The sequence below is a fragment of the Thunnus albacares genome, chromosome 1, assembly GCF_914725855.1.
Source record: "Thunnus albacares chromosome 1, fThuAlb1.1, whole genome shotgun sequence".
In the NCBI taxonomy this organism is placed as follows: Eukaryota; Metazoa; Chordata; class Actinopteri; order Scombriformes; family Scombridae; genus Thunnus; species Thunnus albacares.
Genome location: NC_058106.1, coordinates 7,824,162 through 7,842,719, shown reverse-complemented (window position 1 = coordinate 7,842,719; position 18,558 = coordinate 7,824,162).

Here is an 18,558-nt window from a genome sequence, read left to right as displayed (position 1 = left end):
CAAGCTTGAAAAATTTGCTTCGGGTTGTGTCTAAACACAGTTTGTCTTTGTCTTGTTGCTATATGAGCTGTTACATTACGTTTAACCAGTGTAAAATAAATATATATTGATATTTTAACATTTCGGAACCATTAAAAAAATTCCATCTGTAAATCTGCTCATTAGAGGAGTTTGTTGAGGCATGTGTGTGTGGCAGAGCTGCTGTGTTGCTTTCACAGCTAAATTATATTGTTGTGACCATGTTGGCCAGCCTAGAGCATTTTTATAACTTTGTTAATGGTATTACACAGGTAAAGAAAGCATTTATAGAAGAGAGACCCAGTGAACGTTTGGTTTCTATAACATGGTGCCATGCAGTAAAGTGATGAAAGACAATTCCAGGAAGTGTAGTCCTCATCCACTACACAACACAACACAGAGTGAGACCCACTACACTTATTGTACTTGACTGGTCATTAAGCCACTATTAACTCCACCTGTTAAGAATGTATACCTCCCTTTAACTTTATTCATCCTGAACTTGTGCTGTGCCAGGACCGGTCACCAAGAACGAGCTGTCCACACGCCTGTACTTTTGTGCTCAGAGTTGTTTCTGGAAAATAGAGCTTGGACACATAGCTAAAGGAAGAAAGAGAGGTAAAAGATAAAAGCCCTTTCTCTGGTGTAACTCGTCAATCATGGTGACAATTTGTGTTGCACTCCTCAACTGGCCTCTGCTATCACTGATTGGACTGTTGTGCACAGGCACAATAAAGATAGCTTATGAAATATGAGATGTGGAGGAGCTTCGTCCCAACCTGTCTGCTTGTTCAAACAGATACCCTTTCGATCTGATCAAGTTATAATTGCTGTGACAAAATATCATCCCCTCTTTTTCCTTCAAAGTATCATGTTTTTTTTTTTGTTGCAAAAATGTACAATGATACAAATGAGATCTATGGTACAAAGGATAAAATGCTGAGATTTAATAGGGCACATGCACACAGACAGAGGTCCAGCTGGTGCAGGACCATCTGTCCAAGTAGCCTTTCTAATAGAAACTGAGTCATTTATCAGGACTGCTCCATACACAATATGCATAAAATAATGAGTTTTGATATAGCTGGGAAAGATACATTTTGCCTAGCCTATATTTAAGGCCGCTGGAACCCCAAATCCACAACAGCCTTGTAACTATGTAAGTTAGGGTCTTGTGTACATAATAGTAAGCATCTAAAAATATTAAACATTTGTTTTGATCCAAATTTGAAATATTGTCATTTAAGTTCTTGTAAACTTTCCTGATATTGGGTTTGAATTGGGCTTGGTTATGCTTGGACATTTATTATGAAAATTACACAATTCAGGGCTGCCAACTCTCACACACTGACCGTAAGACTCACACAATTGACATTTTTCACACGTTGTCATGCCACACGTCCATTTTCTCATGCAGTGAAAAACAAATTGACAAAACAAAACTGATTTAGGTTGGGCCTGCAGCACCAAGCTGACACTGCAGCTAACTACAGCTGAACTACAGACTGTAAAAAATATGGACATAGCCACTGTGACACCATCCATTGGCTTCTGAAGAGTGGTTTTGAAGCTCAAAGTGGGTGGCGGTGCCTTCCATTCATTTCAATGGTTCCATTTTGGCCGCAGCGCAGCAGCGGCCAAAATGGCCGCAGCGGAGCCGCACTACCCCCATTGAAATGAATTGAACGACTGGCATTTTCGCTGCAGCGCCTGATTTGGTGTGAATGCAGTCAGCGGAGCCATTTTGGCCGCTGCTGCGCTGCACCGGACTGCAGCTGGAAAGTTGAGCCAGAGTCGACTTTTGGAGAAACGCAACCCGACATCACTGCGGCTGAAGGCTGCAGTGGCCAATCACAGCGGGAGATCAGACTGACAAGAGTTGTAAACTCTGCCATGAGGGAGGACAAAGATGTTACTAGGACGAGGGGAGGACATTTCTCTTCGCTTGATAACATTAGTAATGGTAGACTTTGCTGTCAGCTTCCCGACTTATTTTAAAAAAGACGAGAGAAAAAGAGAGAGAACGAGAGAGCAGCTGTGGTTGAGCGAGCTAGAAAGTGAATGGGGAGCGCTGATAGCGAGAAAGCCAGTGAATCAGATCAACAAAACATTATTTTCTGATTGTTTCACAGCGGTTACATTGTAGAGCACAAACAAACATGCCCACAAACCTACACACCTCCGCTCGACCCTGCGGCTTAACGCTGCACCACCTGATTTGGTGCGTGTGCAGCCTAACTCCTGGCTAATCCAAAATGGGCAAAGAAGTGGAGCTGGGGCGGGCAAAATGAAGCCTGGTTGCTGAAACAAGCCACCTAGCAGTTAGTGACCTGTAGCCCAAAGCGGCCATGTCCTTAATTATGTATAACTTTACGGCTTCATAAAATTTAAATGGGTGAGTTATAAAAAAAAAAATCACCCCCTGTACAGTTGTCATTAAAGGGGAAATTAGCTATAGAGACCAAAACTGTTTTTTGTACCAGGCTGTAAACATGTTTATTTCTGCTTTAAAGTTGAGCATTTTAACATAAGGGTCTATGGGGATTGAATCACTTTTGGTGCCAGCCTCAAGTGGCCATTTGAGGAACTGCAGCACTTCCGCATTGGATTCATTTTTCAGCCCCAAAGGTTGCCGCTTGAGCTGAACCAACGCAAACCCGGACCTGCTGAGACAACATCCCTGCAGCAATGAAACTCGTCTACAGTAAGGTAAGACATGGCTTTGTGATCAAGGGTTGATATCAGTTAACGTTAAAATTAAATGATAATTTCTTTAGAGAAGTTGAATTAGCTTTCCCTTAGCATGCATCGTTGCAATACATTAGCCTTCAGTCACACACTTCAAGCCATTATTTCTCAGCCATTTTCTTTATTTTATTTTATTGTCATTTATAATTATCATTACTCTTTTTTTTAACATTTTATGCTTTATCATGTATCCTCAAGATGTTTAACTACTAATAAATGTCTTCATATATAGTGTCAGGACAAGAACTTAGGTTTTGAGACTGATTCATTGATTAAATTGAATAAAGGTGCCTCACACTAACAAATAATAACTAAAGTGGGAGGGATGCCCAGGCGAGGTTATGTTTTTCATTAAGTAAAAGTGTTATATTACAATAGTAGTTAGCCAGCCTCCAGTAGCCAGTGCGAGTGTCAACCAAAACGTGATCTGCCATGCTTACTCAGTCTTGAGAGATGGTCTACACAGCAAAATGAGCTGTTTTTTAACTAGGTTTTCTAATAATTTATGAACATTTATTTTCACTCAGATTTTTGTGGCTGCTTAATGGGACACTCAACTTTGATATCATATATGCATTTTTACTAGTTCAAGCCAAATTTCCACAGGTTTTAGAATCAGCAACTTAATGCTTAATGAGTGGAATTTACTGGCTGAGGTTGCTCAGGGATTGTTCATGGCCCTCACTTTTTATTAATGCAGTAATAATTAAACCACAAGCAGAAACTGTACGGGAAATAATGTATGATAATAATAATAATTGTATGGGAAGTAATGACTGATTTAACATCTGAGCTATTTTAAACTTTTTTAATTCACTAAAATGACTATGTGCTATGGCATTGACTGACATGGCCTTTTCATTCAACTAGTGGCCTAATTACCCTGTAATCTTTCTCCTTTGTGCCAGGGCAAAGAATCAAACATACCCCATTAAAGCAGACCTTGGTAAGCCATGTCTCCACTTTGGCCTCACAAATGAATGTTCTTTTGGCACATGGTAATAGTAATAATGTGTCAGTTTGAGTCATGGCAAAAGTTATCAGAGACCAGATACAGGCAACACTGAGATATTCTGAGGTTAGAGAATTTCTACCACACAGCCCTTGAGAAGACATCATAAAACTGCCTTTTTCGATCTCTAAAATCCAATATTGAGTTATGAGTGTTGCCTTTTGAATTTCAGTGTCAGCTAAAGCAATTTTTACATTTTGCTGAACCCCTTAAAGAACAATATGAGACACCCTGGGCTTGAGGGCTTTGACCTGAACTTTAGCTGATCAAATGTTGTCCTGGATTTAGAGCTCCTGGCAGCAGGATTTTCTGTTTTTCTTAGTCTGCTCATTTGGGACATGATGGTCTTCACTCCTTTTTGTCAGATCAGATCTCAAACATAACATTTGCGCACTGATTGGCCAAAGGAGAGTGTGGTGGTAGGTAGGTGGTAGTATAACATATATTAAAGTCTGAATGGAGCCACATGCTGACATAACAATCCTTCAAGGTGAAACCATCAAACATCATAGGGGCACACTGCCACTGTACACTTGCAGCAATAGTAGAAGGGTAGCCTAATGACCACTGGGCAAAATACTGAAGGTGTTGTGTGAATCAGCTAAAATCAATTTCCTGCACTTCACATCCTATTTAGGATACATATACAAATAATACTGCATCTCTTGATATGAAACAGTGTTAGTGTCAACAAAAAAATATTTGTTAAAGACTTTTCCATGTTATAACAAGACTAAAACAAAATAAAAAGCAAGTTTTGAAAATGAAATCTATGACAAAATGCATTTAAAGTTTTATCTGCTCATGATAATGTGTGAGAAGAACAGAAGTGACTCTACAGCTGACACATCACTCTGAATTCACCCATATTTCTCTTTTGGTCGTTGCCTTGGCGATGTGTGTCCATGAATTTGGGTTTAGGAGCTTCCGAAGGAGCACAGAGGGAGGGGTTTAATAGTTCAAATATCAACAGTCTCAGCAGTCTTTCTCCAGAATGACTGACTCTACCTTCAAGAAAGAAAGGTCGAAAAAATGCTTTGAGCTAAAACATTCTTTCCTGATGGTTAGGCTATGGTAAATGTATTGTCTAAAATACTATAAGAATTGGAAGAGAGCCTTCCTCTCCTTCAGTAATTTCCTGTGCATCGTTGCACTAGACAGTAACTGATTTTTCAGTTGCCACGACACCATCAAAGATGGCGACAACTGTAGCTTCAAAATGCTTAGAGGACATAAAATGAATAAAAATGAAAAAATGTATGAGAAAAATTAAAATAAAATTTCACTCATGTAAACTAGATTAAATGTCATCAGTGGTATTGTTGATGAAACAAAAACAAACAAAATACTCAAAAATTTGAGTGAAACTAATATTCTCATCAAAGAACTTAGACTAAAAATAAAGAACAAATCAAATCAAAAACATGTTGCTAAAGAAAAATGCACTGAAATTGATATATATGTGCTCTACTGAGTACCATCTATTTCTCAACCATTGCACTCCTGTGCTAGTGGGATCACCAGGGTTGAGTAATGACTGGGAAATATTCTCTTAGGAAACTACAGAGTATTGATAGATAGCATATCTTTGCTGATGCCTGCAATGCCTGAGCCATATAATTTGACATACAGAGTTCAGCGGGCTGTGTTGACAGTGTGTTTATAGGCAGTAATAAAACATTAATGTCTTTGTCAACCATTTCTTTTGACACCAAAATGGGGAGCAATGCTAAAACACCACTGTGCAGCAGCCCTTGTCATGCTTACTTGTTTAGCCAGGAAAGAATTCAGCTAACATTGCAAGAAGGTTATTTATCTTGGCTAGCCACTGCCCTGGGCTGCAAACGGCAAAGCACTTAATAGCGAACAAGTGACATCTTTTTCAAATGATTCAACAGTCATCTAAAAACAGAGCTGACCAGTGGCCTGTGGCTATTGTTAGTGTCTAGTGTGACTTATAGCATTATGTCACTGCATCCACAGAGGGGCAAATACGGGCTTAGCATAAATTAAAGCCTCCCAAAATAACCATGTAGAACGTCTTGAAAAACAAAGCAGGCCAAGCAAGGCAAGCTTCGTCTACAATTGACTCTGTAAGGAGTGATCTATTTTCATTCTCTGCACTGATATTAGTGAACAGATCAATGTAAACCAATGCAAATGAGTGCAGCAGAGCACAGTTTTAAATGTGAATAATTAATGAGTTTAATTTTAATTTTCTTCTAATTTTTCATCTTCTACTAAAATGAGCAATAAGTAGTTAAAATATTTGATATAAAAATGTATTATTATAAATGAAAACTGCAGCACAATACTCCATTATGCATTAGTTACATTTCTAATATATATTAGCATTACTTTGCTTTAAATTTTTAGTCAAATAAAGTATGTGCATATTTGTGTGTGTGTGTAAATCTATGTGTGTGTGTTAAGGGGGTATGGCTCCTGTCTGTGTGTATGACTAACTTTATTAATGGCTCTCCCTTTTCTATGCATTTTAATACTTTACAATATTGCAGTATGGTGAAAAATTAAGCAGGATCCTCATGGCCAGTTGGTCCAGTGCCTGCTGACACAATCTGCCATCAGGAAAGGGAGCAGCCCATGACCCACTTAATGTTTTAGAACCATGATGGAGTCCAACACAAGTCACAAACTCTGATCTAGAACAAAGGAATAGCACTGATCCTCATTTAGAAAAATATAGGAGGCTACACAGTTCAAACAAATAGGGTAATTTAAAGTATATGACTATAAACACAGACCTGAGCAGCTAATCACAGATCACATCTTCATACTGATTAATATTTCACTTCATGTCAGCTGGATACAGCTGTGTTGTGTTCCAGTTGTGCCATATCGCTCTGTTTCCTCTCCGTTGCTGTTACAAAGTCCACTGGAAGTGTTTCAGAAATGAAGCAAATTCAAGTAATCTGTTCTTCAGCAGCCTCATTTCCTATAATATTTAAAATATCTTTGGTGACTTTTTTTTGTGTTTTACAAGCTGAATGCACATTTATCCCTCATGTCTTGTCAATGTGCTAGCACTATACATCTGTATTTTAGTAGTTCTGCTTCAGAAGTTACAAAACAGACATGAAAAAGCAAGTTTTGCTCTATGTACTAAATACAAATTTCATGTTAATTGTCAATAAATATGGGCATTTAAATACATTCACATGTGAATTTTACGCTTCAGGGATGTGAGCTGGTCTAGAAAAAAATATAGTGAAGCAGTGAAAAGAGCATGGGCTGCATGTGAGATGCTTGTCATGCTCACATGTCAACATTTGGCACACTGGCTACAACATTAGATGATGTAGTGGTCAGGACAGATGGTTTGAATTTTCTTAAGTATCCTCTAGAATGTTGTCTGCAATGTTTTCATTTCTTAAATATTATTTTGCTGAAATGGTGAATGTTGAATACAAGAAAGTGAAAATTCTTTATCAGCTTTATTTTGATTGAAATGCTAATCATATTAAATCAAATAAAATACATGTTCATGTGTGTTTAAAAGTAACTTGCTTTGCTGAGCTTTTCGTTTGACAGTAATGTTTCTCTATTATAAGGCAGCAGCCACTTCCTATTTTCACAGTAGCTGACAGTAATGTTCACAGATCATAGGTGTAAAAAGGGTAATAAATGTAAAGCAGAGGCACGTCCTCACATGAACCCATTGAAATGTGTAATGAAGCTACTCCAGCATGATAGTTGCTCTCATTCGGTGCCAAACTACCATGTAGTTGTAGTAAAGGTTGCTCAGAATTCTTGGCAGAAATCATAAAAGCAGATTTTGGTTGAAGGCCGTTGAAATCCAAAGCCTTCCACTGTAGAGATAAGAAACCTCTTGTCACAGCAAGGTACGCCACTGGCTGAGTCTCATACGGTCATACTGAAAGAATTATGCATAGGTGCCTGAGGAGATTGGAAATTAAAATGATCTATGCATGTTTCTGACTTACATTGTAAAAATGTGAAATTCTGTTTCATCTGACTGTCTTACTGTACATCATTTTTTATGATTACCTTTTTCTTTTGCATTCATCCATAAGTGGGTACAAAAGCAGCAGAGTGGTCCAAATTTAGGTTAGGAATGGACATACAGTAGAGAAAGTGCATTTGGGGAAATAAACAATGTCACACTTTGTTTTGTTTTTTTAAGGTAAACACATGAAATATATTAAAATACATTCTGAGTCTTCAATCTTTCCCTGAAATGTTTGAGAACATTTCCTGCATGGGGTCATGTGTGAATGGGATTAGGGATGGATATTCAGGGAAATCTGTACCACCAATTTCCCACCTCAAGACCTAGTAACATTTTAGGGAAACTGCCAGCATGGCTGTGTTATGAATGAACACAGTAACATTGAAGGGAAAAGCATGTAAAGGGTTACATCCATCTGATGAAAGTCACTTTCACATGGAGTGAGCAAATTAATCACAAGACTTGATGTGTGGGTGACATACTGTGAGTTGCTTGGTTTTGGTTCGACTGTTTTCAACATGGTGGCCACATCACAAACTTTCTCATATTATGACTAAAAAGTACACTAAAATATGTTTCTGGAAAGATTTGAGGCAAGAAATAGGCAGTGCAGTAGCATAATCTTGATTTATATTTGACCAGGACTGCATGTTTGAAAGTTTGATCTGAGATGTGTGAGTTTAGCCCTCATCTTCTGTTGAGTTTTATGGCAATTGTCATCCATAAGTATTGCATTACTGCAATCTGCTGGACTGTTTCTTGCCCCGTCTGCATTGCCATGTCATATATGAAAAGGCACAAGACGGAAATGTTCCTGAACTGTGTGTGTGAATAGTGAAAATCACTAGCGGTGCCTGAAAGGTTATCCCAGTAATTTACCAGAAACTACAATACATGTGAAAAAGCCTTTGGTCTCAGTTGCATGATTCCTTGATGACCCTCTGACCTTATGTCTTCTGTCTAGTGACACAGTTGTGTCAGAATTGTCCCTTCATCAGCACCTTACTCAATGGTATCTTGAAAAATTAATGGCTGAATGTACTATATATATTGCTTTTTTGGTGACCCCTAACCTTTTGTCTAGTCTCATCATTAGACCACAATTCCCATCATGTAATGTACTGAGCATATTCATGGTCCTCAGAGGATGCAGTTCTCTTTTGGTGCAAAAGCCAAAATGTCAACTTTACTTTCAAGATGCAGTGTAATGTAGTGTAAGAGGGAGACTGTCATAGAATTGGCTGAGCACACTTTTCCTGTCATGTGAATAAAAGCTTTGGGTCTTGCAACCCCATGGCATTTCTTCTACTCCTACACTAAAAATATATATATATTTTTGGTCCTCATACTGGTAGGTTGTTGAAAATTGTATGTCTTTTGTTAGTGGTTTGTTAGAGTCTACTCTTATTTCTATAAATCTCAGTATTTTGGCCCAAATTTCTATTACTTTAATGATAAGTATAATGGTTGATGTGTGATTAAAATGGCCAATAAATAATGGTACGTAATAGTATTAATAGCAATAAAAATCTTAAAATAAAAGAAAGTTACTGTCAGAAAATTAAATTTGCCCTTCTGTATGTGACATTCTGATTGATGTTTCTTCCTTTGTTTCGTCTGTCATCAATTTTTATGTGAAGGTAAGCACTGGAGCCACTGTTGACCCTTGGCGCTGAGGTCAACTGTTCAAACATGCTTTATTGCTCAGAGCTGCCACAATAATCTAAGTTGTCAATTGTACACCTTGATCATACACAGCTTTGTACTTGCAGTCCCTACCAAGAAATGCATTACTGCTGCATATTTAAGTGTTCAGGATTTGCAAAGTTATTAATATATAAGCCATTTTCTGTAATTAAAATATATTGTAGGTAATGAATGGGATGCATTTTACATTATGTTAGGTGACTGCATTTACATTACTAACCAACCTGTTTTGATGGAGAGAGATTTCACTCCTTCATCAGGTGTTTCATTCATTTTGTCACTTCCAGCTCTCTGTCTTTTTCCCTCCCTCTTGCAGTTGGTCAGGACAGATTCTGACACTGCTGATGTTGCCACTGATTTACACTATTGTTGAGGGATGTGAGCAGAGTGCCTTTTACCAACAGCTCTGAATCACAGGGGCTTTTCATGTGTTCCTTTCATCTTCACTGCAGAGCAAAATGTATTCCATTAGATTACCATGATTTCCATTAGATTACCATTAGATCAGTGCGCAGTCTGTTGCAGTCTTTTGCAAACATAGTCTATAGGGTATGAACTGTGCTTTGTTAGCTTTTATATAAGGTACAATGAATGTCTGCTGGTTGTGGGGGTTTAACATTGACAGCCCAACATCTGTTGTGCCGAATATGAATACAACACCTCAAGCATTTATGACATTAAAATGATTTTTTTTTCTTTTACATGCATACACACACACACACACACATATACACACATACAGTGTACAGACTAAGTAAACAAAGCATTAAAAGTTGTATTGTCAAGCTATTAGCCAAACTTTGTAAAGACGTGAAAAGCATTTGACTAGAGACTATATGAAAAGTATTTGGGTGTAGAGGGGGACTGAACATTACCGTGTGTTTAACTTTTTTTTTAAAAGTAAGGTCCTCCCCAGCATAATTAATATTCTCTATGGATCCTCCTTTTGAAGCAAAATCACAAAACACCCTCCCCACAATATCTCAAAGTAATATAACACTACTGAATAGGTAAAAATGCATAAATAATTCAGGATGGTGTACTCTAATTTAAACCTTGACATACAACTGGAATAATAATTTTCATATCGACACCACATAGCATAATAGTAGTTGGATTAGCAATTGCAAAAATAATTTTCATCATTCTTTATTTTTGAATGAAGAGCTGTCACTGTCCCTTTATATGACATATTTATATTTGTTCTGACACATTTTACTATAGTTCTGCTTCCTGTTCAGATACAGAATAGCAGGGAGGTGGAAACGACAATTGGATAGTGACTAATGACGTGTTCTTAAGTGAGTGACATTCAGTCACTAAAGACTCCCCAAAATTTAGACTACCCTGCCCCCAGCAAAAAGAAAACATGCATAACTATCCCCCTTTTCTTCACTCACCTTCCACCAAATAATTGTCATACAGTCCCTAAGGCTCCTGAGTTTAATGTGCCTACCTTAAAAAAACATTTGTATTGTCCAGCTGCATTTGATTTTTCTATTGTGTTTCACATTTTAGATATATTTATATACATTCTACCTTTCTCCTCTTTAAAATGTAAAAACAATATGTTGTCATTTGATACAATTCTCTTTTTCTTCACACTGCCTTTTAAATTACATATCACAAGTCCTCACTAAATGCATGGGCAGGAACTTTGCCACTAGATGTAGCTGAAGTACTCAGGTACCAGCTACAGAGCTCAGGAAACATACTGCCCTTGATGCCAGTTAGATGCTGGCTTGCAGATCTTTTCATTTCACAGTAACACTGCAAAGTGATAAAACACAGGGTCTTGTCTTTGAGATGCATGTCTTCTTTTGTCCTTTTTTTCAATAAAAGAGGCAAAAGCAAACATGCTTTGTAAAATATTTGTAAAATATTCTCTTACATTTTCTAAAAATCCCTTACAAAAATATTAAGGAATAATTGTCTTGAGCCATTTCAGATCCAAATCTATTGTGATGATGCATGTCACAAGTAGTTTAGCTGTTGTTTCCAGCAATCATTCCACTTTAAATGGAAAAGATAGACATCCATGCAACATAACTTTGGGTGACATGAACTTCCTCCAACATAACTCCTTTCCTCTCCTGCGGCTCCCTCTCCGTCCTATGTTATGTCTGCATTATTCACTCTCTGGCAGATTGCAAAGAGACAGTGGGGTGGCGAGCTGGAGGTTAGCGCACTGATTATGCCATCTTTTCTTCCTTTCAAATCACCAGCTTCTGCTCTCCAAATGTAACAATCACCAGGAGGGTGGGATAGAGACGCCGACATTTGACCTGATTTTGCACAGATCTATGACCGTTAACTCGGCGCCTGGTTTTTACGCGCCGCATGTAACTTAAAGTGACACTTGCCTGAAGCTCCCTTGGAGGCGCAAAGCTAGGTTGGCGCTCTGAAACCACATATGACAAGCAGGGGAAGGGAGCAAGAGAGGGAGCTTGCCAGGGTAAGGGGTGTTTGTCAGAAAGCTAGAGAGGAAAGGCCAGTGGGGAAAAAAAAAAATCCTCTGAAGGAAATAAAAAGAAATAAATTGTCTCACTCTCACTTGCTCTCTCACTTTTCCTGCAGGTTGGTTTGTTTGACTGTCTGTCTTTCCTGCTCTTGTGCTGGTTTCTTCAGCTAAGCGATGTCCTTGGATAGTTAACTCCTTAAGAGTAAGTGGCACTGCGGTGACAGAACACTGTGAGAAGGGAAAGAAAGGGCAGGGGAAAAAGTAAAGCTAGGCCACACAGGCAGCTGAAAAAAATATTTTTGCTTCTTTTGTTCAACAGAATACTTGACAACGCGAGCAGCATCAGAGTCGATAACGCACATTGTGTGTGTCATTGTATAATCATGTTGACTGGCTGAGGCTATTTGCTGCAATCTTTGTCTCAAAACCTCTTTCAGTGGATTATAAAGCAGTCATTACTGTCTATCGCAAATTAACTGCAACATGTCTTGCTACAACTGACTGTTTACTAAACCCCTCCAGAGAACACACTGGTTACTTCCCAAACCTTCTCCCATGTGGTGTTAACAGTGAAACATACTGCTTGAAAATAAAAGTCAGCATAAATCAAACCTCTGTTATGCCAGTTTAAGTGTAAGCTAAGTAGCTAAACACAGTTATGTTGAATGAAACACGAGTCTGATTTCACATTCTATCTTACACATATAGGATACCTACCTCGTACTTATCATACTTAAAACGCTAATAAACTAGCTTTACACTGCAATACAAGAACAATGCCGTTTTTTATTTATATGTCTTCTGAACTGATTGCAGGTTTAGTCTCAGTCTTTTAGCACAATGTCAGTAAAGTCAGTTTGAAACATTAAAAAGTCCACCTGAGAATTTTCAACCAACTCATGGAGCCAGCATTAGTTTAATCACCTTAACATTAATCACCTTTCTAGCTACGGCTGATAAAATCTGCTAGTGACAGTTAGGTAGAGGAGCCTCCTTTGTCTACCACTGTCTGACCTCAAGGACCCACTGTTTCAAACAGTAACAAGAGTGGTACTTTTGAATGGTAAATCAGCCACTGTTCTAATTGTAAACTGCATATGTGCCATGCAAAATGACAGCTTAACTATGGGAGGTAGAGCTTAGTGAATGGTCAATTGCACATTCTGGTGTACAGTATATCTAAATGTAGTACAATAGAATTTCATAAGAAATGCTGTTATGTTCATTGCAGCCACATAATTGAGCTTTTGAAAATGTCATGGTGACTGGCATCTCCCAAGATAGAAATCGGCAGTTTCAGTTCACTGACTCTCCAAATTTTAGACATCGATAATTGATTGTTTCATACTGACATGATGAATGGCACGTGGTGGATATGAAAAAATGCACATACTTATTCAAAATACTTACTTTTTTTTGGTGCAACTGTTGATTGTGAGGGTGAAATAATTGAATAAATGAATCTGCACACCTTATAGACACTAAACAATGCAGTAATTACTGCAGTTAATCATCATTTGGGAGGACTTTACATGGTCCAGTAGGTGTTGAGCATGTGAGATCAAAGATGAATATTGTATGCTTGGAGAGAAGGAGTGAGAGAGGAAGCTCTTCGCCACACACACACACACACACACACACACACACTTAAACACACACAATCGACCACTAGAAGCAAGAAATGTATCTCCTTGAAGTGTGTTCTTATGCAGCAAGCACCTGAAGGCCTACATGGCTTACTGACCTACAAGGACAACAGAGCGGGTGATTGTTTATCCTTATACTACACTGTCTGGATCATTTGTCAGACTCATATCATTACCCAACAGGAAAGATCTGCTGCATCTTATTATTTTTCACCATGGCAGTTTGTCTGATTCAGCCTCTTCTGGCTCCACCTTTGTTGTGTAAGCTGGAGATTGATGGTGTTTCATGACTTCCTTCTCCTTCATTGGACTTGCTTGTATGTCAGCCTTGGAGATGTCTTTAAGTAAGAGCTCTCTGTCTGATTGAGTGACAGCACAGAGTGAAGCAGAGAAAATGGCTCCTTTAATAGTTGTCCTAAGGCTCTTTTTCTAACAAGGACGCTGCCCCCACCCCCATCCAGACCCGATGCCAGCAGCAAGATTAAAAGTATTAAGGTAATAAATATTTTAATTTAATGAAATATTGTTATGATAATCCATATAACTAGTTCTCACATGTGCTGTACATACCTATGAGGGAATTCACTTTACTGTACATGAAGCGGCTTGTTATCTGTTCAGGAAAGCACAGCAGCTGTAGGTCATATACCTTGATTGGGTGGCAAACATTGCAGGGATATCAATATCAATATCAATATCAATATCAATATCAATCTGTGTTCTTGTCTGTACTTGTGTTTGTGTCATCAGTCATGGCTCAAGCTTTGTTCCAATTCACAGTCTGCATCTATACAAAGAATGCTCCAAATAACTGGACGTCTTCTTGCTCCACCTGTTTTATGATCATTTTATTGCGGATGGTTTGGGAGCTGAACTCCTGTGTGACAATTATCCCATCATGCATTTGTGATTGCAGAAGACATGAGATTGGCTCATGACTATTATAATTTTGTTTGTGCGTCACCAGATAAAGTTTTGATGTGTTCTCAGGCTCAATATTAAATATTTGGATTTCGAATATGTGGTTGTGTCACAGACTGGCTCTATGTCTCTAGCTGCCATTCTCCACCAGTCCTCCAGAGGCCCTCAGACTTTTCTCCCTGTTTGTTTAGACTGGACTGTGTGGGAGAAGGCTTATTTGAGTTGGCTGTTTAAAAGAGACTATCTGGCATGATAATTATTTAAGGTGCCTATAGTCTGTCTTTGTTTTCATTCCAATCTGTACTCACACAGCTTATACTCAGTCTCAGTTATTAAGAGAGTTTTGGGTCCTCTGTTTATTACGGATAAGAGAGGTTGTAATGTTGCTTGTGTATTTGACTTGTATTCATGTTTTTTCTGTGGTGTTTTATATGTCAGTTTATTATGAAGAGGATTGTATTTCTCGGATTTTGGTTTTCTGTTGCTCTGTGTTTTTCCTCCTGTGTTCCTCCCTAGCCTGCTTTTCCCTCTGCCCTTCTATACACCTGTCCTGCATCAGTCTCGTAAGCCCTGCCCTGCTCCCTGTGTTTCCCTTAGCCTATCGGCTCCCTATCTGTTCTCCTGTTTCATCACCTCACTCACTCACCTGAGCTTCTGCTTCCTGCGTTTCAGTTCAGTCTTTTGGATACTTTGTTCAGTTTTGCCTGCCTGCACCTCTGCATCCTGTTCCTGAGTCTCGAATAAAGATTTATTCTTCAAGTTCCTGTTGCCTGCAGTCTTGTGCATTTGGGTCCACCTGCTCCGCTCTCTATAACAGATTGATTCATCAAAAGTAATGGCTACTTGAAAATTTGCTTCAACATTTTTGGAGATGTGAGAACCTATTAGGTGGATGAGACTGGCTGATCATCTCTGCAGCTAGCAGGCCAGCTCCTAAGATGATCTGCCAGTCATTGGCTACGGTCATCCAAGGAATCTTATCTTGGCATGTCCTTTGGTAATTTATTGGTGGCAATTATGTCTCTATAACATTATAAACAGAAGATATAGTAACTTTTGTAAGAGAAGCTTAGGTTTCAGAGTCAAAATTTAATATTTCTTGCTGCCAAACTGGTATGGTTTGATTTTCTTAACCCTAACCCTGAAGGTAAAGCTAAGGTTCATGTTGATTGGACAGTTTAATGTTGTACAATAATGCTGCCTGTGTGTACTTTTGGTTCCTTATATGTAGGAGAATACAGAATGGATCTCAACACAAGTGAAAATTAATAAATATGTGTAAAATCGTACAGAGGGAGCACAGTGTACACTAAATTTCCTCTAATTGTACATTACAGTAAAGTAATGTACAATTAAAGTACAGATGTATGTCTTGACTGCATCTTACAGTCAACATATTTGAAAGCTGAGAAAAAGCTTGTTACTGGACTTTTAAATTGAGGTTATTATACAAAACAGGTGTGAACAGTCATGTTGAGGTGTAGTTAACAGAGCCCTGTTTTGCTGGTGAAGTCAGAAAGAATGCAAGGTGTCTCATTTGCAAAATGAGTTTGCTGCATCCTCCCTGTCCTTCAAAGTCCCAAAACAGTGAGTCTGGATTAATGTCATAAAGTGTAACCAAAATTGAGATAAACCAGCATAGTTTTGACTTTAATAAACTAGAGGTACACTCAGCACCTAGTGACCAAGACTTGACCTGTGTATCAAAGACAATAAATAAAATAAATACATACATAATTTTGCAGTAAAATGTTGTATCCCACTTGGGTTTTGTCAGAACAGGACTTGAAAAAACACAAAATGCCTGAGAATCTCTGAACTCATAATCCAGCACAGTAATGTCTACTGAAATGATGTGTATGTTTTGTTTGAATTACCTGCCATTGCAAATACAGTAACTGTTGCTCAAGGCAAAGCAGTGTCTTTTGCAAGCTGTTGGCAGCTGGAGAGATTTTCAGCACCGTTAATGGACTGTTAATATGTTGATCTGTTCATATCCACAAGGCATTTTCCTGCCAGAACAAATAGGCATCAAACACCGAGACTGATAGAACCCTCAGTTGACAAACCCTCTGACTAAATTTTTAGCTGTAGCCACTTATTCTCAAAACAAAACAAATAAGAGGGTTTTAATGCTGAAAAGCCCAAAATAAGATGAAACCAACATTATGCACAATGCAGTTAAAACTATTCTTTCTCTCTTCTTGTCTTCACCTTGCTCCCTGTTTCCTCCATGCTACCAGGGAATAAAACATATCAGAGTGTCAATGAAGCTTGTCATGAAAATGTAAATTGGATTTGGGAATTTCATTTCCATTTATAAATTATCTGATGCTTCTAAATAATACTGAATGCTACTGAGAATTAAAGTCAGAAAAAAAAACAAACAGGCAATCGCTGAAGCCAGTATCATACATTATGTAGGGTATTCAGCCCTGAGTGCACATCTGGTGTCAGTAGAGGGGTACCCAACCCATTTTAGCTTCTCTAAATTCAGGGTGTTTCAACACAAGTTGGTGTGCTCTGACACTCCAGGGAACAAAGACAATGAAAATTCATCTTAATCTGAAGAATTCTTGCTGGCAGCTTCCCCACTCCCAGCCCCATGGGGGACAATAATTAATCAAGCTAGCATTAAGTAGGTGGGGTGCAGGGGTAATAGATCAATTGACAAGCTGATGATAAGAATCGATGGAAGAGATAACCTTGGCTGAGGTGCAGAGTCTGGAAGATGGGAGGAGAATGTGGAGGAATAGGAGGGAGAGAGAGAACTGACATGTGATGATTTGGCTCGCACTTATAATTGTTGAAAAACAGAATGTGTTAGCCTTACCCTTTTCTTAAGATAAAACCACTGCCCAGACGAGGAAGAACCGACCTCACTCACACACATACAGGCAAACTCACGCACATTTACTTAAACATGCTCTGAATTAAGTTGCAGAAATGTGATTTTTAGCCACACTAGTGGCATGGCAATATCAGTCAGTTGGTCCACTGCTTTGGTAGATATATCTCAACAACTGCTGGATGGATGGACAAGAAATTTCCTATATATTGTAGGAGAATGAGAGCCAGGTCACTATGACCTGGAGTGAGAGCCAGATCATCATGACCTGTACTGATGCTGAACATGTTAGCCCACCAAACAAACAGGAAACATCTGGAATATTGGGAAAGGGGCGAAGTACACCACACACACACATAGTGCAGAGATGCCCACTCACATTTGGTCAAAGTTTAAGATAAGTGAAATTGAGAAATGCCCCCCCCCCCCCCCCCCCCCCCCCCCCCTTTAGGATTTGTCCCGCCCTTCTTTTAGCCAAAGAGTCTGGTAAACAGGATGAAACCTATCCAGCCAACACGCACACACACACACACACACAGCCTGTCTTCAGTATAAAAAGGGATGTCACATTCTGTAACGTTGGAAGATATCTCTGACTACGTTGTTAGTAGGGCCGCTGTGAATAAAGAGATTCCCCATCTGACACCTGTGTCTTGACCAACTGATTCCTCTTTTATCCACCTCTTTCTGCCACAACTATATCTTGACTTTTTATCTGGGAATGCCAGTGGGTCAAAGTTCTTACTTATTATACCCTATATATATATACACACAGTACCAGTCAAAAGTTTGGACACACCTGTACCTGTGCTGCCCTTAGCGACTTTGTGTCTAATTGTGCCTTTACACCTTCCCATTGATATTGTATGCAATCATGCTGCCTCTAAAATTAGTCTTGCATTCTACTTACATTTAATCTAGATGCTTAATAATCAACAGATGCCGTAAGTTGGTTAGATACCATTGTCTTGTTAGCTTAGGATATCAGTGGGCTAAGGGAGTAAATGCCTCCAGAACTCCTACATCTAGTGTGGAATCCCAGAGGCAGTTGACCTGTGTATTCTTCTAGAAGTCCCCACATCCTGGCTCATTTCCATTCGTCTCGCCTATCTATCATTAAGTTTGCTTGCGCAAGTCACATCTTCAGGGCATCGTTATCAAGGAATCAAAGTCTTGTGGGGGGATTTATACTCAAAGACAGACACA